Here is a 24,448-nt window from a genome sequence, read left to right on the forward strand (position 1 = left end):
TACACAGCCCTACACAGAGGTGGGGGTTCTTTCCACTTTAGTTTCTCCTTAAAAGCATACAGCCATACCTCCCTGCATCATCAAGCAGCCCCACATTGCAGCATAAGAAGCCTTTACTTCAAGGCAGACCTGCTGGCAGGGACTGGGAACCCTAGATACTTCTGTGGCTGAGGCAGGGGGAATGAAACTCGGAGGACTGCCTAAGCTACAGAGGGAGTTCAAGGTCAGTCTTGAACTTGGTGATTCAAACAAGTAAAAAGAGGACTGGGGTATAATTCAGGGGCAGAGTGCTTGCTAATTATGTGCTAGATCACAGATTCCATTCCCAGCACTATGGGGAGGGGGGAACAACTTCATGTATGTTAAAAGCTAACCCTCACTGTATACAACCCAAGAACTCAGAAGTAGAAGCAGGAAGAGTTAGACATCTAAAGCAAACCCTAGATCCATAGTCTAAAGCAAACCCTAGATCCATAGTCTGACTTTATCTAAAAAGAAAAAAAAAAAAAAGGAAAGAAAAGTAACCACTAAAAGAGGCATTTAAAGGGTTAAATATGAAGCCTAAATCCTAAATCTCTGGGTGTTGGTGGAATGGATTCTGGGCTACCTCAACTCTCACCCCCAAGAAGTCCAGAAGCATGCCAGGATACAGCTAACAGATTTCAGATCCTTATAAGGAATCTAGATGACTGACAGGGCTAAATTCAATCTATGTAATTAGATTTCCTGTTTATTTATTTGTTTTAAGGATAGGCCCAGCAATCTTGGAACTGATACTGATCTCCAGCCTCAGCTCTCCTGGATACTAGGCTTGAAGGCATCCCCACCACCTGGTTTCCCTTGTGATCAATCTTGGATCACACTTGTCCACTTTTCATCAGACTTTCTGCATTTGCAAACAACTTTGGGCTTTTCTATGCCAGAATGTTGAGTTCAAAGAAGTCATGTCAAGGGACAACATAAGGTCCCTGCTGTGCCCATACCCTCTCCCTTAGAATACCCAAATTCTAGCTGGGCATGGTGGCATACAACTTTAATCCCAGCACTTGGGAGACAGAGGCATTGTGAGTTTGAGGCCAGCCTGGTCTACAAAGTGAGTTCCAGGACAGCCATGGCTGTTACACAGAGAAACCTTGTTTGTCTCAAAAAAAAAAAAATCCCCAACCCCAACTTCTTGACTACACAGACCCTCCTTATGTTCCCCTCCTTGCTGTAGCAGTTTCTGTTCTTCCTGATCCACCCCCATCTCTAACCTCAACAAGTAAGATCAGTATTGCCCACACTATTGAAGCCAGGTCTCTACAAGAGCACATGCAGCCACATGCAACAAGGTATAGACCCTGCCTGGGTCCAGCACATACATCGTCTAAGTTCCCTCCCCTTCCCTCCTCTATTCTGAGATTTAAATATTCCATCCTGAAGGGATGCTCCTCGGCAGGTAGGTAAATAACTCAAAACAGCTTCAGAAAGTCCCTGAAACTGACCAGATTCACTAGGCACCTCCCCGCCAGAGTAAGCACAATAAAGTTCCTAAAAGAGTAGAGACCAAACCAGCTTGCCTGGAAGAAGCAGAAACTATATGACCTACCTAGAAAAAGTTTAGACCAACAGAAACCTGGAAAGGTCACTCGTCAACCTGTTTGGCTGCCTGAAAACAGTGCAATGTGACAGCTTTGGGAGCTGTCACCTATTATGTGGTGGTCTTTGGTGATACAGTTGCCTTTGAGTCATTTCTGCTCCTGTAAGTCACCCCAATAAAACTCTTTGGCTCACCAAGTTTAACTTTTACTTACGGTGTTCATACTTTGTTGTATCATGGGCTTCCTAACTAGTGGGCATGTGTGTTGCATCCCCCTCAGGAAAAGTTTTGACACACAATAGACACTAGCTTCTTCATAGGCAGCTTGCCCAACTTCAAGTAGACAGCTGTGCTATAGGTTTGTAACAGCTGCCTCAATGGAGCACCATCTGTGTACCCAATACCCACCCTGCAAATGAGGACACAGTATCAAAGACTAGGCCACTTGTAATGAGGTATCCTTTCCTGTTGTCACAGGGTAGCAGATGTCACTTCCCACACTCAAGTTCAAGTCTGGAATGGAGGACTGCTGCAAGATTTGTCTTGCAAGCATGGCCTCCAACAGTCCATTCATACACCAAAAAGACATGACAGCCTCCAATAAAAAAGACAGCTTGAGACATGTAAAATAATAAATTAAAAAAAAAAAAAAAAAAAAAAACGCTTTGACTCCAAAATTTAAGTTGAAGAACAAGTTACTGGGGAAAAGTATTTCTATTTTTGTTTCCACAGAAAATGAAAAGATGTGGATTCCTTCCAGACTAATGTGGTTTGATCACACCAGACCGCCTGAAACAGAGTACAAGCTGATCCTACATTCCAAACAGCTGGACAAAACAGCCCTACAGACTACAGCTAGGATATCTGAATCTTCTTCGAATCCCCCAAGACAGCGCCCCTTACCAGCAGGAAGTAGTTTGGAAAGAACGACACCCAAATTCCCAAATATTGTGTATAAATGTTTGTTTTCATTTAATTGGACTTTGTTATATAAAATTAAATAAAAAAAAAAAAAAAAAAGACAGCTTGAGTTCCATCCCAGAATGTAAACAAGGAAGGAACCATCTCCACAACTGCCAAACCCTAAGAGACACTGCCTATGTCTGCTTCTCACACCTCCCTGGCAGCCCCTCCAGTTGGCCACCCTCCCCATGAATTTGTGGGTACAGCAGCCAGATCCTCTTACAAAGTTTATGATTTAAAGCAAAAGGAAAAAAAAAAAAAAAAGGAGAGCACAAACTTGTTTTCTGTAATCAAATTGGGATGAAAGAACTAAGTCTGAACAGAGTTCTCAGAGAATGAATAGAAAATAAGCAGGTTTCCCCTGCTCCGGGACAACAGGAGCCCAGAGGCGGGAGCTAACCACAAGCACAGTGGCACTAATTGTCCATAGCTACTTCCAATCTGGGCCTTTCTCTCCATTTCCCAAGTCAGTATTTGGGTGGAAGGGGGAAAAAAAATGACTACCAGGAACTTTCCTTTAGAGCCTCTTCCTGTCCCCACCCCTCGCACCCCACTTCTGTTCCCTAAATGAAAACCCACCTGCTCTCTGACTACAGCCCTGACACACAACCCATGTCCAATCAAGGACCTGAATGGATTAACATCAAGCCTGACACTTTCCAGCCTCACCCCCATACAGCAGTGTCAAAATGGCACCTTTCTAGTCAGATATAAGACAAGGATACCAGGGCAAAGGGAATCCTATGCACTCCTAACATTGTAATACATGACAGAACAGTCAGCCAGCTACTGGAAGGCTCACCTTCCCCATGCAATCAGCAACTAGTATGCACAAAGCCTTGGGTTATATAGGACCATATAAACCTGGTGAGGTAGTACATGCCTATCATACCAGAACTGAGAAGATGGAGACAAGATTGGAAGTTCAAGGTCACCCAGGACCCTAGTGAGTTTGTGGTTAGTCTGAGATACCAGAGAGCCAGTGTCCAAAAAGAAAAAACACCTAGGATCTTCCTTGTCTGAATTTTTTCATAATTTATTTATTTTAATTTTATGTTCATTGCTGGTTTGTGTCAAATCTTGAGGGTATCAGACCTTATGAGCTACCATGTAGGTGTTAGGAATTGAATCCTGGTCCTCTGTAAGAGCAGCCAGTGCTTTAAATGCTAAGACATCTCTCTAGCCCTTGCTTGAATTTCTTTTTTGTTATTGTTGTATTTTGTTTTGTTTTTCCAGACAGAGTTTCTCTATACTGGCTATACTGGAACTCACTCTGTAGACCAAGTTGGTCTTGAACGCAAAGATCTGCTTGTCTCTGCGTTTCTTTTTTTTGTTTTTTTCCGTTTGTTTTTTGTTTGTTTTGTTTTGTTTTTTGGTTTATTTTGAAACAGGGTTACTCTGTATTGCTTTGGAGCCTGTCCTGCAACTAGCTCTTATAGACCAGGCTGGCCTCGAACTCATGCCTCTGCCTCCCGAGTGCTGGGATTAAAGGCGTGCACCACAATAATTTTTTAAAAATATTTTTGGGGACTCATTCTGTAGAGCAGCTGGCCTCAAACTCACAGAGATCAACCTGCCTCTGCCTCTCAAGTCCCAGGACTAAAGGTATGGCCTACCAAATGTAGCTTAATTTTTTTTAAGATTATTTTTACATTTCTATTCCATATATGCAGATACCCAAGGAGGACAGAAGAGGGTGCTGGACCCCTGAAGCTATAATTAACAGGTAGTTATAAGCAAGCTGAATGTTAGGACCTGAGCTTGAATCCTCTGGAAGAGCAGCAAGCAATCTTAAGCACTGAGCCATCTCTCCAGCCTGAACGTTGTTTCTTCTTAGAATCCCATAGGGTGGTACCCAGAACTGTATGGGTGAGAGAAGAGGATTGTGGGAGTTAAAAGCCAGCCAGGAACAGTGGTACACATCTGGCATTCCAGCAGTGCTCAAGGATCCTTGAATTCCATCCAAGCTAGCCTAGGCTACACAGCAAGGCCTTTGGGAGGGGGAAAAAAAAAAAAAAAACTAAAACAAAAACAAAAAAAAAACCAGATGGTCCTACAGTCCAGCTACTGATCCTTTGAGTCCAGGGTTTGGAGACCAAAGGAAAACCTTGTAACCCCTATAACCAAAAGCGGGGAGAGACAGAAAGATGGCATCCCAGGCAGCCTAGGGAACACAGCAAGACCCTATCCCAAAAATTAGTTAAAGCGGGTGGGAGGTGCAGGTAGGAAAGTAAGTAACTATATATCTCACAGCTTGCCTAACATGAGCAGCTCTCTTGGTTCCATACATCACAAAAAAAAAAAAAAAAACTTCAAGATGGGAAGGATTTTTTGCTCTCTTATTTCCTGGTCAGGTTGCAGAGAGCATTTGGGGGGTGGGGGGGAAGGGAGCATCCTTGAAGGGGGAACTCCGAGACAGTCATCTGTTTCTGGTGTGATTTCTCTCCAAATAATGATCAATCAGCCTATACTGTGTCCCAGAATCTTATTTCCCATGCAATAGGGTTTTACTAGCTATTAACTTATATGTAACACCCCTGCCATGAGGGAATGCCACAGGACTTCAGAAACACTCAGCACGGTGGTTTCCAGAGACTAAAAGCTGAGTACTCCGCTCTTGGTTGCCATGGATCAACCTACTGCCAACAGCATCATAAACTTCACAAGTGCCACAGAGCCTGCTGGTCTGTCTCCAGGGAGGGAAACAGGATCTAGGTGAGGAAGTTAGGTGGTAAAGTTTTCACTTTGAAATCTTCCAGAAAGACACCAAGGCTCCCAATAAGACTGGCTGCTCCCCCAAGGGATGTCCACCAGGAAAGCCCATGGCAGACATGCTTCTCTCCTTGTCTGCAGCTCACTTCCCCAGTGATACCCAGCACTCACTTCAGACAGGCAAACACTGTTTTCTGCTAGCATAAGAAATATCAACTTAAGTTTTTTGTTTTTTGTTTTTGTTTTTCTTGAGACAGGGTTTCTCTGTGGCTTTGGAGGCTGTCCTGGAACTAGCTCTTGTAGACCAGGCTGGTCTCGGACTCACAGAGATCCACCTGCCTCTGCCTCCGGAGTGCTGGGAATAAAGGCCTGCACCACCAACGCCCATCTCAACTTCAATTTTTTTTTTTTTTTTTAAGCAGACTTAATTCACTTTATTTTTCTTGTATAAAACTCCTTATGTTGTGGTAACAGCTGGAGCCTGGGTCCTCTGAACAGAGACTCTGGTATGGGCTTTCACAAGATGGTCAGTGAATTCCTGATAAGGAGACTTGGTGAACACAGTCTCTTTCCAGAGGTCAGGAGTCAGGTAGCTGTAGGTCTTAGAGATGGCATCAAAGGTGGCCTTGGCAAAGTTGCCCAGGGTGGCAGTGCAGCCCCTGGCTGATGTGTAGCAGTCATATCGGCCATCATCAGTAGCTTCTTGGGCACAGGAGCAGATACGATGCCAGTGCCTCTGGGGGCAGGGATGAGACACACCAACACAGAGCCACAACGGCCTGTCACTTTGCATGGAACAGTGTGGGGCTTGCCAATCTTGTTACCCCAGTAGCCTCTCCTCACAGGGACAATGGAAAGTTTGGCCAAGATGATGGCCCCTCGAATAGCTGTGGCTACCTCCTTGGAGCACTTAACACCAAGACCAACATGACCATTGTAGTCCCCAATAGTGACAAAAGCCTTGAACCTGGTCCGCTGGCCAGCCCTTGTCTGTTTCTATACTGGCATGATCTTTAGAACCTCATCCTTTTAAGAGATGCTCCCAAGAAAAAGTCAATAATCTCGGATTCCTTAATGGGCAGAGAGAAAAGGTAGATTTCCTCCAGGGACTTGATCTTCATGTCCTTAACCAGGCGGCCCAGCTTTGTGACAGGGACCCACTCCTTGTCTTTGGCTTTATCTCCACAAGCCCCACAGCCTCGACCACGACCGCATCCCCTGAGACCACTGCCAAAGCCTCCGTGGAAGCCACCACAGCCTCCTAATCCTGGGCCCCTGGGCCCCTGGGTCCTCCGGGCCCTCCCACTGCACCTGCCAAATTTTTTAATTTAAAAAAAGTTATGTACTTGTTTGAGACAAGGTCTCCCAGACTGTGTATCTCATATATCAAACTTCCTATATAGCCAATAACTACTGATCCTCCTACCAGTCATGCTGAGCTTATACTGGGCTGAGTACTGACTCTAGGGACTTTGTGCACACCCTGTAGTACTCTACCAACTGAGTTACATCCTCAGACCTAAAGTCTGTCTTTTTTTTGTTTTTGGTGGGGGGGGGGGAGGTCTGAGATAGGGTTTTTCTGTGTAGCCCTGGCTGTCCTGGAACTCACTTGCTAGAGCAGGCTTGCCTCTAACTCCAAGATCAGCTTACCCCTGCCTCCTGAGTGCTGGGATTAAAGGTATGTACCACCACTATCTTCCCTAAATTATTTTTTAAAGGCAGGGATGGCAAGATGGCTCAATGAGTAAAGGTGCTTGCTGCCAAGCCTAATGATCTGAGCTCAATCCCTGGATCCACATGACAAAAAAGGACTGTCTCTTGAAAGTCACCTTCTGACCTCCACACACATGCCATGGTACACAGTAAATACCCATTACACATACACAAACAAGTAAACAAATATGTAAAAAAATATGTAAAAAAAATGTAAAAAAAAAAGTTTAAAGCATTCATGGGTCTGGGGTTGATGGCCCAATGTTTAAAAGAGCATTGGCAACTCTTACAGAAGCCTGGATTCAACTTCTAGCACCAACACAGCAGCTCACAACCATCTGTAATTCCATTAGGGGATCTTAAGAGCTCTTTTGACCTTCTTGGGGATCAGAACACATAAAGTACAGAGACATGTATATAAACCAACACCCAATGTAATGTTTTGGTTGTCAACTTGACTGCATCTAGAATGAACTACAATCCAGAAATGGAGGCTACACCTGTGAGAAACACTTTTGCTTGGTTTAAAGTAGGTGAATACACTTCTAGTATGGACCTTTGAGATGTCAGACACATGCTTTTGATCTAGATCTTGAAGTGGGAAAACACGCCTTTAAATCTGGGCCACAACTTCAGCTGGAAATCTAATAGGACATAGAAGAAGGAAAATTTTGCTTTATCTGCTTGCCCTCAACTTGCTAGCACATCCCTGGCATCAGAACCTACTTCTTCAAGACTTCAGTATATACTGAAGACCAGCTGAGACATCTAGCCTTGTAGACTGAACAACTACTGGATTCTTTCTGTTCACAGCCAGCCACCAGCCATTGTTGATTACCTGAACTGCTTGTAACTCCTTCATGAGAGAGATTCATTAATACAACCCATGCACATAAATTTATTTAAAATTAGTAAACATTCACAAAGCAAAGATTTGACTCCCCAGCACCACAATACCACTATTACTACTACCAATAATAATAGCACACACCTGGAGACAGGGTCTCTCTCCAGCTATGGCTGTCCTAGAACTCACTCCACAGATCAGATGGACCTCAACTCAGAGATCTGTCTGCCTTTGCCTCCTGAGGGCTATGATTAAAGGCATGTGTGCAGTACAACTTCCAGTGGCATATATCAATCCAGAAGCAGAGGCCAACTAAGGCTATACAATAAGACCCTGTATCAACCAATCAATTAACCAATATAATAATATTTTAAGTGGTGCCGTCCAGGTAGTTCAATAGTAAGAGTGCTTGCCTAGTGAGACTGAGAGCCTAGGTTCTCATCCTCAGAACCTCAATAATACATAAAAACACTTTATTCACTTGACAACCTGAAGTTATGCCCTTGAGCCCACATAGTGAAAAGCTGTCCTCTGACCACATGCCCTCCCTGGATAAATAAATGGATGTAAGATAAGTAGATAAATAAATCCACCTTACTGATGGCCACACAGGAAACCTGCCATAAACAGAGCTCTTTTTTTGTGAAGGAGTAGGGAATTATGTTGCGTAGGCTGGACTAAAACTTACAACCCCCTGTCATAGCCTCCCAAAAACTGGGATTGTTGATGTTCACCATGTGCCTGGCTAGAACACTTCCTGAAGTACTCATCTACCCTTTACAGGCCAGTTTACAAGAACTTACCCACTCAGCAACAGATATCTAATACAACAAAGGGTGGGGTTGCAAACAGAAGCAAACCAGAGCACTGGGCATTACAAATAACACTTCCATTCATTTAGATGGAACCACCCTATGCAGTAGTTACTTCCCAGTTCCCAAAGAGTCTGCTTATTTCTTATCCTTAACATCTCACAGGGACCAAATGCCCCCAGTGCTGTCTCCAGCAGGAAGGAAACCCTGACTTCCCTGGCTATTTCAGTTACATAAATCAACACTTCCTTGGCTGGGCAGTGTTTAGGCCCACATGCATTTCAACGATACACACCAACCACATTACATTATGCTTGATTAATGTACCTAGATCAATACTTTTTCTAATTACAAAAGGCTTTTTATTGCTATAAAGATCCTTCAAATTTAAAAAGAAAAAAAAAGTTCAAAGATTTTCCTGTTTAGAGATGGCACCATCCACCAGCAACTTCTTTGGCTCTAGAGACAATGGAATTTCAGGGGGATAGTGAATCTCTTAAGTTGATTTTTTTTTTTTTTTTTTTTACATAGACACATACATATACACATATATAAATGTAAATTTTTTAATTAAATAAATAAAAAGCCAGGTGGTACTGGCACATGCCTTTAGAGGCAGGTGATTTTGTGAGTTCAAGACCAGCCTTGTCTACAGAACTATTTCCAGGACAGTCAGTGCTACACAGAAAAACCCTGTCCCAAAAATCCATTGTGCACTAGTGAGGCTAAAGCAGAATTGCCACATTTGATTGCAACCTGGGTAACACAGTAAGTCCCTGTCTCAAAACACAATGTGCATGCCTGGTAAACATGCCCCAGAAGCCAGGTAGAAATGTCAGGCATGGTAATGAGCCTATAAGCCCAACTCTCCCTAGAGCTCACTGGCCAACCAAGTCTACCCTACTGTGACCAGTGCCTCAAAACAAATACATAAATAAGTTTAATGTGTATACACACATACAAATCAAAAACTATTTCAAAGTTTAAGATCGGTGGGCATAGTAACATAGCTTTTAATCCTACATGGGGAAGCAGAGACAGGTTGATTAATATAAATTCAAGCCTGGTCAGGTTTACAGAGTAATACCCTGTTTACATAGATAGATGACAGACAGACATGACAGACAGACAATCCTAATTTTATGTGAGACGCTGCCTCAAAAAAGAAAAAAAAAAAAAAAGGCCAAAGTTACTAAGCACACTGGTACACATTCTATAATCCCAGAACTAAAGAAGTAAAGGCAATAGGATCAGTGATACAGCCCATTCTAGACTAGGTGTGCAGTTTAAAACCAGCCCAGGCAATAAAAGACTATGAACTTTTTCTGACATGGGAGGGCCTGGCTCAGATTTTCATCCATTATTTTACCCCTGGGTTTTATCTATCTGTTGCCACACTATTCACGAACCGTGATTATAGGGCTTTCACTGATTACTAAGAAAAAAAATTTACTAAAAAAAATGAAAGTATTCTATGTGGGCATGGAGGCACAGGTCTGTAATCACAGTCCTTGGGAGGCAGGAGGTTCCTAAGTTAGAGGATCATGAGGCTGAGGCCAGTATGGACTACATAGTGAATATATCCACAGCTGAATAGAAAAACCTACCCCAAAATGAGGCAGTGGGGTTGGGGATGAAAGTGTCTTGTCCCCTCATTCTCAATCCACCTTACTCCAGACTCCTCTCAGCCCCAGAAACTGAGTTAGCATCTTCACAACTCTCTAGACCTAGGTCCCAGAGCTCAGATGAATCCTGTGGATGCTGGTCTTCTCAAAGTACCATTATTATGTGTAGTTAAATGCCTCTGTTCAACACTTTCCTAGTCTTTTATTTCCAAATCTGATCCATTACCATGAAAAAAGGTTCATATTTCAAGGTTCTGAAGCTCACCATGTAACTGTTCCACATCCTATACTATTTCAGAATGTGGACAGGACCTTTTAAGATTGCAACTCACCTACTTTTTAGTTTCTCACAACTCTTCAAGTTCATTATCATCTTCTATTTTGCCTCCAGGCGAATTAGTTATCCATCTCTCTACTTGCCCTTCACTCACAAATTACCCCATTTAACAGAGAAAGATGCCAAGGCCAAAGCAAACACAAGTGCATGTCACACAGCAAATCTTTCTCACATCTGGTAACAGAACACAGAAAAACTGTAAAGTTTCCAACACTTGTATCTCTTTGAGGATATTTAGCCTTGGCAGAATATCAAGTCCCTTCTGGTCTGGGAGTCCAGGCCAGGGTCCTAGCCTCATGAGCGTCATAACCAATGTATACTGATCATCTAGTCCATTATTTCTGGTTCACTTATTAAGCAACCTCCTGGAAGCAGGGGCCATCACCTTCACATCAGTGCACACCAATATTTAGTAACACGCTGTTTTTGTGCTATAATTTGGTAAGCCACTCATCTAGAATGAAAAAGGAAGCCGGGTGTTGGTGGCGCACATCTTTAATCCCACCACTCAGAAGGCAGAGGTAGGCGGATCTCTGAGTTCAAGACCAGCCTGGACTACAGACCAGCTACACTGATAAACCCTGTCTCCAAAAAAGCCAAACAAACAAACAAAAAGCACTGAGGTCAAGAGGATTGACTGCTCTTCCAGGGAACCCAGGTTCAAGTCCCAGCACCAGCACCCACATGGCAGCACAACTGTCTGTTAACTCCAAGATCTGTTACACTCACATAGACATACAGGTAAATAAAAGAAAAATAAATTATTAAAAAAGAGGGGCTCTATGTAGAGATCACTCAACACTTAAAAGCACAGACTGCTCTTCCAGAGGACCCAGTTTCAACTCCCAGCACCCACATGGCAGCTCACACTGTCTGTAACTATTAGTTCCAAGGGACCCGATACCATGGCAAAAACACCAATCACGTTAAAAAAAGAAAGAAAGAAAGAAAAAGGGAAGCCTCCAGAAAAGAGGGGCTATCCCTGCTATGTGTGGGTGTGGTTTAAGTATCTCCACACAGAAATCACAACTGTGCTATCATTAAGTTACAGCCAAATGTGTGGCAGTCTGGGGAGATGGGAGGCGATCAGCAGTTTGAGGACAGTCTTAGTCATGTAATAAGCAAGACTCCAGAAGCTACATGAGACCTTGTCCCAAAAAGAGGGTAGAAATTTAACCAGGCTATGTGCTGTGTAGACATTAGTCTTCTAGTATGGACTTAGTAGTACAAACTATACTATTACTTGCTCAGGAAACTGAGACAAAAGGATTCCAAGATAAAGGCCTTCCTGAGCTACAGTGAGTTTAAGCTCAGCATAGGCAACTTATCAAGATGCTCTCACAATTAAAACAAAAAAATGGGGGAAGAGGGGCTGAAGAGATGTCTCAGTAGTTAAAAACACTGACTGTTCTTCCAGAGAACCTAGGTTCAATTCCCAGCACACAAAGTAGCTCACAACCACCTATAAGTTCAGTTCCAGGAATTCAACCCTCTCTTGACACTGTATGAATGAGGTATACAGACTTACATGCAGACAAAACACCCATACACACACAATTAAAAAGTTAAAATGCAACTAGGCATTGGTGGCATATGCCTTCAATCCCAGCACTTGAGAGGCAGAGGCAGGCAGATCTCTCTGAGTTCGAGGCCAGCCTGGTCTACAGAACAAGATCCAGAGCAATACAGAGAAACCCTGTCTTGGATAAATAAATTAAATAAATAAATAAAATATGCTTGAAGACTGAAGATACAGCTCAGTACAGTTCAATGGCAAAAACACTTGCTTAGCGTCGATGAGAGCCTGTGTCTAATCAACAATATGGAGGGTGTCTTAGGGTAAAGAGCTCCCTTGTTTAAATCTGAATACTTTTTTTTTTTTTTTATTTCTTTTGATAAAGTTTTTCTCTGTTTAGCCTTGGAATCTGTCTTAGAACTTGCTCTATAGACCAGGCTAGCCTTGAACGCAAAGATTTACCTGCCTCAGTAAAACCCAGGTTAATTTCCCAGTGCCCACAGTTCCAGAGGACCCAACTCCCTCTTCTGATATCCTCTACTTCATGCACATATGGCACACATATATAAACATAAAGTATTTGAAAGAAAGAAAAGCTAAGAGTGGCACATGACTTTAATCCCCAGGATTCAGGAAACAGAGACAGGCAGATGTCTGAGTTTGAGGCCAGCCTCTGTAGTGGCATCTTGCCAGCGAACCTGAAGAAGTAGCCAGCCACATCCTTTGGGCATGGTTTCAGATATGGACATGATTGCTTTACGGTAGAGTAGCTGCTGACCCAAACTCTCTTGGGCCAGGGAGAGCATGGGAAGGGCAGAGACTGTATCTTCTGGAGCAGGAACACAGCAGCGGTTACTTACTGTTAGTTATCTATGTAAGTTGTTCCCCACTAAAACAGCTATTTATTTGTCTTGGGTCTGGTGAACTCCTTAATGCCCCCCCTTCAAGTCTCTTCTATAGAACAAGTATCAGGATTCTTAAATAAATAAATGGATGAATGGATGGATGGATGAATGAATGAATAAATAAATAAATAAATGAGTGCCTGTGTGCATATGTACAGTTGTACATACACCAATAGCCTGCTCCTAGTCTCTTGCCATGAACCATTCTATGCCATCTCAGGATTCAATAAACCTCTTTATAAAGTAGCCTGATTCAGCCATTTTGTTACAGTAACAAAGGAAACAAGAAACAATTCTCACTTCAAAGTCACCAGTTACCTCTTTTGTTAGTTTGTTTTGTTTTGTTTTGTTTTTTGAGGGGGGGGTTCTTTGTGTAGCCCTGGCTGTCCTGGAACTCCACTCTGTAGACCAGGCTAGCCTCAAACTCACAGAGATCTACCTGCCTCTGCCTCCAGAGTGCTGGGATTAAAGACATGCACCACCACCTCTGCCTTCTAGTTACCTCTCTTTTAATACTCTGAGCTGGAGTTCCTTTCAAATGACAAATACATGCAGGTCATCTGGTCTCAGGACTCCACTCTTACCCCCAAGCTCCTCACCACCTCTTCACTGAGGGCAGTACCTACAGATGACCAGCAAGAAGCAGTGGAAAGGCAACAGGTCTGCAGCAGCCTCCTGTCTGGACTTGACTACCCCAGAAGCTGAGGACCAAGAAAACTCTTCAAGTGTTTCTCCACAGAAGAAAATAGCTCAAAAGAGTTGAAACTTGTGTCCACATGGTCCACGGACAGAATTAGAACTCAAATTATAGCCTTGGCAGGAGTCTTCACAAAGAATTCAAATTAAGCAAGGCCCGGATGTAAAGGAATGGGGAGAGACTGCATTAAGTCAAACTAGAAAGAGAAGTACAGGCTGAGCTAAGTTAGAGGTTTACAAATTGTTGAAATACTAACCCAGGGGCTCACACCCTTCAGTGCTCTCATCAAGCCAGCTCTCTGGGTTCCCAGCCTCAAAACCAGCCTGTGGCCTTGAAGCAGTTAGAACTTACTCAGATTTCAAGCTGAGTTCATTTCTGTCTTGTGGACCATCTCTCAATGCCAGCATTCATCTCCTTAGGCTCCTGAGAGCTCTACCTTTGGCAAAGCAGACAAAATTAGCTACTGCAGTGAACTTGGAATCTAGAGTGGGCCACTAAAAAAAGTACACAGGAGATTTGTAAACACCATGGAAAATCTACCTTCCTTTGGGCCAGACCATAGTCACCTAAAATTTACAGAAATGTAGTTAAGTCCCTGTCTGTCCCTTGCGCCCTTTGCACCTTCTCCAGATCTAGAATGACCTAGTTCCTGCTTTTGTCCTTTCATACCAAGGCCACAAACTGGGTCTCCTCTTTTGATCAAGGTGTGAATCAAAGGACTCAAGGCAGCAGGAAGCCCTGAGAGAGCAAAGGAGCACTTTCTTCTCTTTTCTCAGGAAGGGAAGGTCCTCTCTGCAGAAAGGACTGAGGAACAGGGCAGGAAGTGGATTTGTCCTGTAGGCTTGACCTTGTTGTGATAATAGGGAGACACTGTTTCTGCCTTGTCTCCCAGTGTCCAGTCTTGTGACACTGGCATATGAGGTCAGGAAAATTAGTAACCAGAGCAGCATGTGGTGCTGCTCAACTGTGATTCCAGCACCCAAGAGGCTCAGCAAAAGTGTGAGGTAAGACTACAAATGACAACACCATGTCTCAAAAAAGAAAGTTGGGCATGGTGGCCCATGACTTTAATCTCAGTGCCTTCAAGTCAGAGGCAGGCAGATCTCTGAGTTCCAGGCCAATCAAGAAGACATAATAGAGACCTTGTCTCAAAAAAAAAAAAGTAAAAATAGGTGGGCTGGAGAGATGGCTCAGCAGTTAAGAGCAATGGCTGCTCTTCCAGAGGACACCCGAGTTCAATTCCCAGCAACCACAGGGCAGCTCACAACTGTCTGTATCTTCAGTTCCAGGGGATCTGACACCTTCAGACCAATGTACATGAAATAAAAGTTTTTTAAAAAGTAAAAATAAAAACAAATATCAAGAGGTTGGGTTGGGTTTTGGGGGTTTTTTGTTTTTAGGTTTTTTTTTTTTTTTTTTTTTTTTTTGCATATAGGTCCTCTAACTTTCCCTCTAACCACAAAAATTTCAGTCCTCTGAAAATTGAGATAAAAGTCATGAAAAAGTCCAACACTCTGGAAGCCTTAGCATGATGATTCAAGGACATCCTAGGCTACATACATGGAGCACTTGAAGGCAGCTTGGGCTACACAGTGAGAAACCCTGTGTAAAAAAAAGAAAATAAAGCACAATGATGACTGAAAAACCCAAGGACTGGTAAGAAAGAAAACTAAACAAAGTAAAACATTTCTAAGTCTTTCCCTTCACAATAGAGATTTGGATACACCACATAAAAAAGGGATTCTTGAAGATGATAGCTCCAAGGTTAAATGATAAGTCTCTCCCACAGAAATTAAGGAAGGAAATCTCAAGCAATTAGGTAGGAAACTGCTATGCTACAGGACCCATCAGGAAAATGAGAAATCCATTGTGTCTCATTAAGTGAAAGGTTTCTATACCATGATTATCAAGCTTCTACTTGAACTCAGTAATCCAAATCAAACTAAATTAAAAGTTAAAAGGATTTTTTTGTTTTGTTTTGTTGTAACCTTTTTTCAAAGGTTTATTTGTAAAATGCTCCCAGATGATTTTTCAGCCCCCAGAGAGGAGATGGGGAGAAAAGACAGAAAAACCTGAACAATAAGGAAAATGGATACAAAGGCCAGACACAGTATCTTATACCTATAACACCATCATTCATGAAACTGAGGCAGAAAGATGACCATGAATTTGTGGTTACCATGGGTGCAAAGTTCCAGACCAGCTATATTAAGAGAGAAGGGCCAGGTGGTGGCACAAGCCTTTAATCCTAGCTCTCAGGAGGCAGGGGCAGGTGGATCTCTGAGTTCAAAGGCAGCCTGGTCTACAGAGCCAGTTCCAGGACAGCCATGGCTACAGAATCCTGTCTTAGAAAGAAAAAAAAAAAAAAAAAAAAAAAAAAAACAAAGAAGGAGAGGGACTCAGAGATCACACAGAAAAATGAAAAAAAGAATATGCCTGCATGTGGCATTCAGCCTGTAATCCCAGGACTTGCTTAATAGGATGAGATGGGGAAAATCTTTTATTAATTGAATTATTTTTTAGTTTTGTTTTTTAGGTTTTTTTTTTTTGTGTGTGTGGCCCTGGCTGTTCTGGAACTCGCTCTGTAGAAGACCAGACCAGGCCAGGCCAGGCCAGGCCAGGCAGGCCTCAAATTCAGAGAATCACCTGCCTCTGCATCCTGTGTACTGGGTATTCAATGACAACCTGGGCTACAATATAACAAGACTGAGTCACAAAAAAACAATACTTAAAACAAAAAAAAAAAAAAAAAAAAAAAAAAAAAAGGAGGGGGAGGGATGCACACCTTTAATCTCCACACTCAGAAGGCAAAGGCAGGCATATCTCTGAGTTCATGGTCAGCCTGGTTTACAGAGCGAGTTCTAGGACAAGCTCCAAAGCCCTGACTAGAAAATAAATAAATAAATAAATAAATAAATAAATAAACAAATAAATAAATCGGCACAGCTTAGAAACTGGGGGAAACCTCCAAAGAGCACTTCAGATTGCTCAGGCGGGGAAACTTGAAAAAAGAGTCACTCAAAATAGAGATGGAAAAGCAAGGACATAATTTCAGAGAGGGGATCTGCCAAAAAATGAAACAACGCCCGCAAGGTGGCTATGACTTTAATCCCAACTCTTGAGAGGCAGAGGCAGCTGGATCTTTGTGTTCTAGGCCATCCTGCTCAACAGAGCGAGTTCCATGACAGCCAGGGACACACACAGAGGAAATCTGTCTTGAAACAAACAAAAAAGGACAATAGTGCAGAGAAACAACTTTCTCAGAAAATTGTGGGAGGGGGTTCGCCGAGAGGCAGGTTGATCTCAGAAATATCCTCCATAGAAAGGTCCTCAGAAAGAAGTGTCTCCTAAGGGAAGTGGAACCTTCTTCCTGAGGGAAGCAAGAATCCCAGAAAGGAAGGAAGGGGGCGCTCATCAGACAAATAGCCACCTTTTACAGAAGCATGGGACTGGAGGCCAGACTCTCCAAAAAGAGGGGGGTCCGTCAGAGAATGACCGCATATCCTTAACGAGGCAGGACAGCTGGATAAGAATCTCCGAGATAGGGGCTCGCCTCGGGAACCCGGAAGGACTGAGTTGGAGTTTCTCTCAATAAGGCAGAGTCTCAGAGAGAACCCCTGAGAGTTGAGAGTTCACGAAAAAGGGGGCTCCCTCACAGGAAGGGGTTCCCAGGGGCGCGCGGGGCAGGGGGGGAGGGGGTAAACAAGGGTCCCTCAGATTAGATCCTCAGAAAAGTTAAGGAGTTTAAAAAGATGTGTTCCCCTCGAAGGGGCAGCGTCCCCTATTAAGAGGACACTCTGAAACACAGGATTCCCTTTTCTGGGGTACTCTCGGAAAGACACGGGTTCTCCAGGAACGCCCTCAGAGAGGCGAGGTGCTATAAAGGGCACCTTCAGACATTAAGTCCCCTAAAGGAAGGGTACTCTCAAATAAGGGGTACCCCAGAAAAAGGGTACTCAGACACGAGGGCTTCCTAACGAGAAGGGGAGCCTTCAGAGACAGAGGGCCTTCAGATGCAAGGTTCCCTAAAGAGTCCAGTAGGGAAACGCACCAACCCGGCCAAGCGGAAGCCAGGGGAGCCCCGGGGACCGGAAGCCGGGGACCCCGGCAGCGACGCCGGCCCCGCACTCACCGAAGTTGCTCGGCTCCGCACGATGGGCAGCTGGGCCCCGGGCCGGCCTCGGGCAGAACGCTGGGGTCCGGTCTGGTCACGTCCCACGGCAACGACTTCCTCGGGTGGCGCCTGAGGCGGCTGCGGAGACAGGACGACGGACGACCGACCGACCGACTGCGCGGGCGGCGCGGGGCGCGCTCAGGCAGCGAGGGTGCGCGTGCGCGCGCCGGGGCGCTGACCCTGGGCGGAAGGAGCTGCCTCGGCGCGCTCGGAGCCGCGGTTCGGTCTAGCAGCTCCTTCTCACACTGAAATTGCCCGCTTCACAGCCCGGCTTCCCCGGTTGCTAGGCAGATTTCGCCTCTCATACTTCCGGGTTGAACCACGTCTCTCCGAGTGGCGGCGCCGCAGGCCAATGAAGTCTGGCCGGGGCGCTCTGGATCCGCACCCCACAATGGGTGTGGCCAGCCTCAAGACAGACAGTTTCCAGCAGCCAATGAGTGCGTTGGCCGGCTGGCCCTCCGGATCGCGCCGGTGGCTGGGGCGGGCCTGAGGGGGAGGGGCAGAATGACTGACAGGCCAGCATCCAATGGTAGAATGGAGCGGGTTGCAGGGCCAGTCGGGTCGCCACGAAGTGGACTTTAGATTAGGGGCGGGAATGCCGTGAGGGGTGCGGTCTTGGAGGACACGTCAATTTGTGGCCCGCTTGCTCGGACTCGGGAGGGTGGTTCGACTGGGCCGCCCGGTGGCCAGCAACTGACTGAGCGGAGGGTTCCCCTGCAGTGCGCAGCAGGGGCGCCCAACCCACAATGCACCGGAGGCTGTCGGGCCTGGACAGGCGTCTCTGAGTAGACCTCAGGCGGCTAGTGGCTTGGCTTCGTTCCCGTGGGCGTCGGGGACTCCGCCACCTTCTGAAGAGAGTCTCGGGACGATCCTCAATCCCTGCCCATTCGGAAGAGAATCTTCAGGTTCGCGTCGCTGGTCCCGTTCTGAGGATGCCGTCGGCGATCTCGGCCTTCTTTACCCGCAGCTTTTCTGAGAATTGCCTGGATGAGGATACTTCGGGGGATTCAGCTTCATTGAATCTCCTGAACGCTACTGAGATGTATGCACTGTCTGAATGGAAACCCCACCCCAATCCCTGTAGATCACATGCTACCATCACAAAAGGAGAGATGTGCGGCTGGAGCAGCCCTAGATTCCCCTCACCCCTTAACTCAAGTTGTAGACTTTTATCTCATTTTTCCTTCTTTGATGCAGGGCCTTACTATGTAGAACTCACAACTCTCACACAGATCTGCCTCTCTCTGCCTTCTGAGTTCTTTCGGTTTTATTTTGTTGGCGGGGGACAAGGTGCAGAGGTAAACATTTTTTCTATTTATGGGTGTCAGTATGTATGCATATTAAAAGTAAAGGACAACTTGATGAAGCTGAGCCTCTCTTTTCACTATGTGGGTCCCAGAGAGCGAACCCGGGGCCTCATACTTGGTGGCAAGGACCTTTACATTTTGAACTGCCTAGCCCACCCTGTTTATTTTTTAGACAAAATAAATGTAAAAAAAAATAAACTACTCAGCCAGGCATTGGTGGTGCATGCCTTTAATCACAGTACTCGGGCAGAGGCAGGAGAATCTCTGTGAGTTCGAGGCCAGCCTGGTCTACAGAGCTAGTTCCAGGACAGGTTCTGAAGCAATACAGAGAAACCAAAAACAAACAAACAAATAAAAATTACTCCTGTACTACTAAAATAAATGACCCAAAATGTCCTGAGCCCTAGACTAGAAATACAGCTCAGTTGGTAAAGTGCTTGCCTAGCATGCACAATGTCCTACGTTCCATTCCCAGCACTATATAAACTAGGCATGGTGGTGCACACTTGTCATCCCAGAATTTAAGAAGTAGACAAGAGAATCAAACATCTAAAGTCATTCTCATCTTCATGAGTCAAGGACAGCCTGGACTAAGAAAAAAAATTTCCCTGAACTTTTTCTTTCTCTTTGAAGAAAGACTCTGGACAGATGTCCTAATGAAATTCCTGAATCTCAGAGTCAAGGGCAAGTGGCAGCCTGCCCAAGGCCTAAACCACCCAAAATATCTCTGTCAAAATGAGCTGGCAAGACAGGCATGGTAATGACACAACTGTCATTACCTACCACTAGGGAGGCCGATCTCGGTGATTTGGACTACCTAGATAGAGCTAGTGGGTTTTTTGTTTTGTTTTGGTTTTTTAAATAAAAACTAAAGCACGCCATGTGACTGTTACTGATGTTTGAGTTTCCTTCCCCTGGTGGTGCCTGCGATTGCATCTCTTCACCAAGGCGTGGCTCTTCCTGGGTCTGGGAAACCAAGTTGGCGAACAGGCTGAGCGACATTCACACCCATATAGGGAAGTGGGAGCTGGTCCAGGCCGCCCCACAGGCGTCGGGAAGGCGGAGCCTCTGGCAGCGGAAGGAGAGATTGCACACAGAGGAAGCGGTTCCACCAGCACTGAAGAATCTAGTAATGCTACGGACGATGACAAAGAGTCGCCCAGGCCTGTCCCAGCACGAACGAGGCTGAGGCAGGAAGGATCCTGACCTGTTTTGTAATCCCAGCACTTCAGAAGCTAAAACAGGAGGTTCTTTGAGTTTGGGGACAGGCTGGCTTTCAAAGTAAGGGAAGAGGCAGAAAGAAGAGAAAAGGGAATGGGCTCTGGAGAGATGGCTTGGGGGCTAAAGAGCGCTCACTGTTCTTGAAGGCAGTGCATATAACCATGTGGGGTAGCTCACAGCCACCTCTATTTTCAGCTCCAAAGCACCCAATACCCTCTCTGGCCTCTATGGATAGCCACATGACACATATATGCACAGATGGACACAGATACCCATATACATTAATAAAAATTAAATGCATATATTTGGTTTTTTGAGACAGGAATTCTCTGTGTAGCCTTGGCTGGCCTGGAACTCACTGTGTAGACCAGGCTGGCCTCAAAATCACAGAGATCCTCCAGACACTGCCTCCCAAATGCTAATATTAAAGGCAGGTATGCACCATCCCTGACAAACCCACCTGCATGAGGAAAGGAAGAGAAAACTGGGTAGCCTGACCAGCAACTGTCACACAAGCACTGAGAAGGTAGAGACCTGAGGATTAGGAATTTAAGGATTATCTTCAGTTACATATGGAATCCCGGGACAGAACAGAAAAGAAAAATGAGGCAAGCTGGGTAATGGTGGCACACGCCTTTAGTCCCAGTACTTGGGAAGCAGAGACAGGTGGATCTCTGTGAGTTCAAGGCCAGTCTGGTCTACAAAGTGAGTTCCAGGACAGGCTCCAAAGCTACACAGAGAAACCCTATCTCAAAAAACAAAACAAAAATAAAAGAGAGAGAAAAAAGAAAGAAATGAGGTTAAAGTTATATAGTGTCGCTAAATGACAGAGTTGCCCTGAACAAAGCCACCATCCTGCACAATACCATGAACTCCAACCTGGCCTCCATCATCATTTTGTTTTTGCCAAGCTCTTTTGAGCATGTACGTGTATTTGTTTGAGTGTGTGTGAATGTGTGTGTGTGTGTGTGTGTGTGTAGGCATGTGTGTGTGTGGGCATGTGTATGAGTGTGTGTGAGAGATGTATGTATGAGTGTGTGTAGGCATGTGTAGAGTGTGTGTGGGCATGTGTATGAGTGTGTGTGATGTGTAGGCAAGTGTAGAGTGGGGGGGGCATGTGTGTGAACCACTGACCTACAGAAAGCAACATCTTTTTGAGGGTCTATGGACTAGGTCCTGATTCTCCCTGGGAATGAACTCCCTATTTCAAGAGGGAAAAAGATCAGATATAACTGACCAACAGGCTACCCCACACACTCATGTACTTTCCTAAAGAAAGTTGAGTAGGCACCTACTAAACTGGGGTGAAGCCAATTGTGACTTTATTTATATTTGTAGGCTAGAATGTACAGAACCAAGGCCAGACTCAGGAGCCCTTCAGCCAAGTGTTTTGTAGATAGGGTCTTACTGTGTAGCCCAGGCTGCCCTCATCCTCCCGCCTCAGCCTCTTAACTATGGGATCACAAATATATGCCACCACACCCAACTGCTGCCTGAAATATTTTGTTTGTTTTGGTTTAGTTTTTGTTTTTATTTTTTGAGATAGCCCTGGCTGTCCTGGAACTTGCTCTGTAGACCAGGCTGGCTTTGAACTCACAGAGATCCTCCTGCCTCTGCCTCCTAGGTGCTGGGATTAACGGTGTGTGCCACTACCACCACCCATATTTATTTTTAATGAGTTTATTTGTTTGTTTATTTACTTATTTATTTTACACCTGGGCTAAAGTTTCCTCTCCCTCCTCTCCTGCCAGTCCCTTCATCCTTTTGTTCCTACCCTAATCCACTTCTGTTTAGGAAAGGACAAGTCTCCCATGAGTATCAATAAAACATGGTATATCAAGTTGCAGTACAACTAAGCACTTCCCTATGTATTAAGGCTGGACAAGGCAACCCAGTATGAGGAATAGGGTTCCAAAAGTCAATAAAAGAGTTGGAGACAGCCCCTATTCACATTGTTAGGAGTCCCACAAAAGGACTAAGCTACATATTTATTTTATTTTTAATGATGCACATGGGGGGGGTTAAGCGTGTACATCCAGGTGTGTGTGAAGGAGTTATACGTGTTTGTTAGCCACTCAACTGAACTTAGTTCCCCCTCCATCTCCAAGATTTTTTTCTTTTTTCTTTCTTTCTTTTTTTTTTTTTTTTTTTTTTTTTTTTTTTTTTTTTTTTTTGAGACAAGTTTCATGTAACCTAGGCTAGACTGAAATTCTCTATGTAGCTGAGGATGACCACAAACTTTTGACCCTTCTGCCTGTACCTCCCAACTGCCAGGGTGACAGGCCTGTGCCACCATGTGTAGAACCCAAGTGTGCTTTAACCAATGAGCTACAATGACTTTCCCACCAACAGGAAGAGCATTTCCAGTTTCAGAAAGAGAAAGCATTCTTCTTAAACTAGAGCTGGGCAGAAAGGAGGGAGGGAGTGAACTTGCTCACAGCCACCCAGAGGAACTTCTGCTAGGTTTTAAAATGGTATCCCCATACCTGTTGACTGGGGAGCTGAAGCACAAGGCAGAAGTCCCCATCTCAGACACTTCTTGGCCCTGTCCCTGACTTGAAGTGGCCATCTCTCTGCTTTCTTAAGCGTGGGTATGTGTATCCCACCTGTGTCTGTGATCTCTTCCTTCCCTCCTTCCTCTCACTCTCACAGGTAACCTAGTCCACAGAATGACTGCTCCAAGGGCTTCTCAGGTTTCTGGGAAACACTGGTCCCTGCTGAAACAGCTTGCCCCATGCCTCTGCTCTTTGTCTACCTGGCTGCTGTGAGCATCCACTGTGGGTGCTTGGAATCGAACCCCAACCCTCTGGAAGAACAGCCACTGCTTGTAACTGCTGAACCATCTCTCCAGCCCCAGACAGAAGTTGAGAGAAAGAACATGAGCAAGCCAGAGCTTTGGGGAGCAAAGAGTGTGCCCAGCTGCAAGGCCAGAAGAACAGGCCTACCCTTTCTGAAACTGAAGGCTGCTCCCAGCAGGAGCCTTGTCTAGAAGCAGATGCTGAGAGGCAGCAGGTCTTGTGTTTAAAAGTGTCCCTCACTATGCCAGGTGGTGGTGGTGCACAACTTTTAACCCCAGCACTCGGGAGGCAGAGGCAGGTGGATCTCTGAGTTTGAGGCCAGCCTGGTCTACAGAGTGAGCCAAGACAGGCTCCAAAGCCACACAGAAGAGAGGACCTGAAGCTTCTCCCAGAGATGTTTCTAGTGGATGATTGCCAAAGCTCACTCTGTTGCTGAAGATGACCTTGAACTCTCTTGCTCTTCAGAGGTGCAGCAGGTTCGGGCTCTCCTATAGCACAGGCTGGCCTTACTTCTACAAAGCTCAAGATGCCTTTGTTTATTTTTTTTTCCCAGACAGGGTTTCTCTGTGTAGCCCTGGCTGTCCCAGAACTCACTCTATAGACCATGTTGGCTTTGAACTCCAAGATCCTGCTACCTCTGCATGCCAAGTGCTAGGATTAAAGATGTGCATCACCATCACAGAGCTAATCTTGAACTCTTGATCCTCCTGCCTCCTTTTCCTAAATGCTGAGCCTGCTACTATATTCAGTTTCCAATATACATGGTGCAAGGTTTTGTGGATACAAAGTAAGCACCCCTCCAACAGAACTAAAAGCACTTAAACATCTGAGTCACTGTTTATTTGAAACAAAGTCTTGCTTTGTAGCTCTAGACAGTCTCTATTTACAGCTATCTCCCTGCCAACCTCTGCCTTCCAAATGTTAGGGTTTCCCCACCTCCTAAACAGGACCTTCCTATGTAACTCAGGATGGCCTGGAGCTTGAGATCCTCCTGCCTCGGTACACTTGCCTTTAATTCCACAAATCCACAGCACACCATTGCCCCAGCTTCTTAAGGGGATGGCACGATAAGAAAGCTTGTGCCCAGGAGTTTAGGGTAGAGGTATGTCCAGCACTTGAGGTCCCCACTGGCTATGTTAAGGCAAGACCTTGAAGGATTCTAGAAAGATGAAATAGGTGGACCATAAATCACCTCAGAGGATCACATTGATGATGTCTCTGGTCAGTCTGTATGCAAAAGCC

The 24,448-nt window shown here is 45.0% G+C and overlaps 1 protein-coding gene across 1 annotated transcript in view; it reads right to left on the reverse strand.

The window, feature by feature from the left end:
- Gatad2a (GATA zinc finger domain containing 2A) overlaps positions 1 to 18,191 on the reverse strand; it is an 89,802-nt gene extending 71,611 nt beyond the window's left edge. Inside the window, exon 1 of the mRNA XM_051178042.1 lies at positions 17,839 to 18,191. The gene's annotated coding sequence lies outside the window, so the exon portion shown is untranslated. The remainder of the gene's footprint in view (positions 1 to 17,838) is intronic.
- Positions 18,192 to 24,448: the final 6,257 nt, after the last annotated feature.

This window comes from Phodopus roborovskii, unplaced genomic scaffold, assembly GCF_943737965.1.
Source record: "Phodopus roborovskii unplaced genomic scaffold, PHOROB, whole genome shotgun sequence".
NCBI lineage: Eukaryota > Metazoa > Chordata > Mammalia > Rodentia > Cricetidae > Phodopus > Phodopus roborovskii.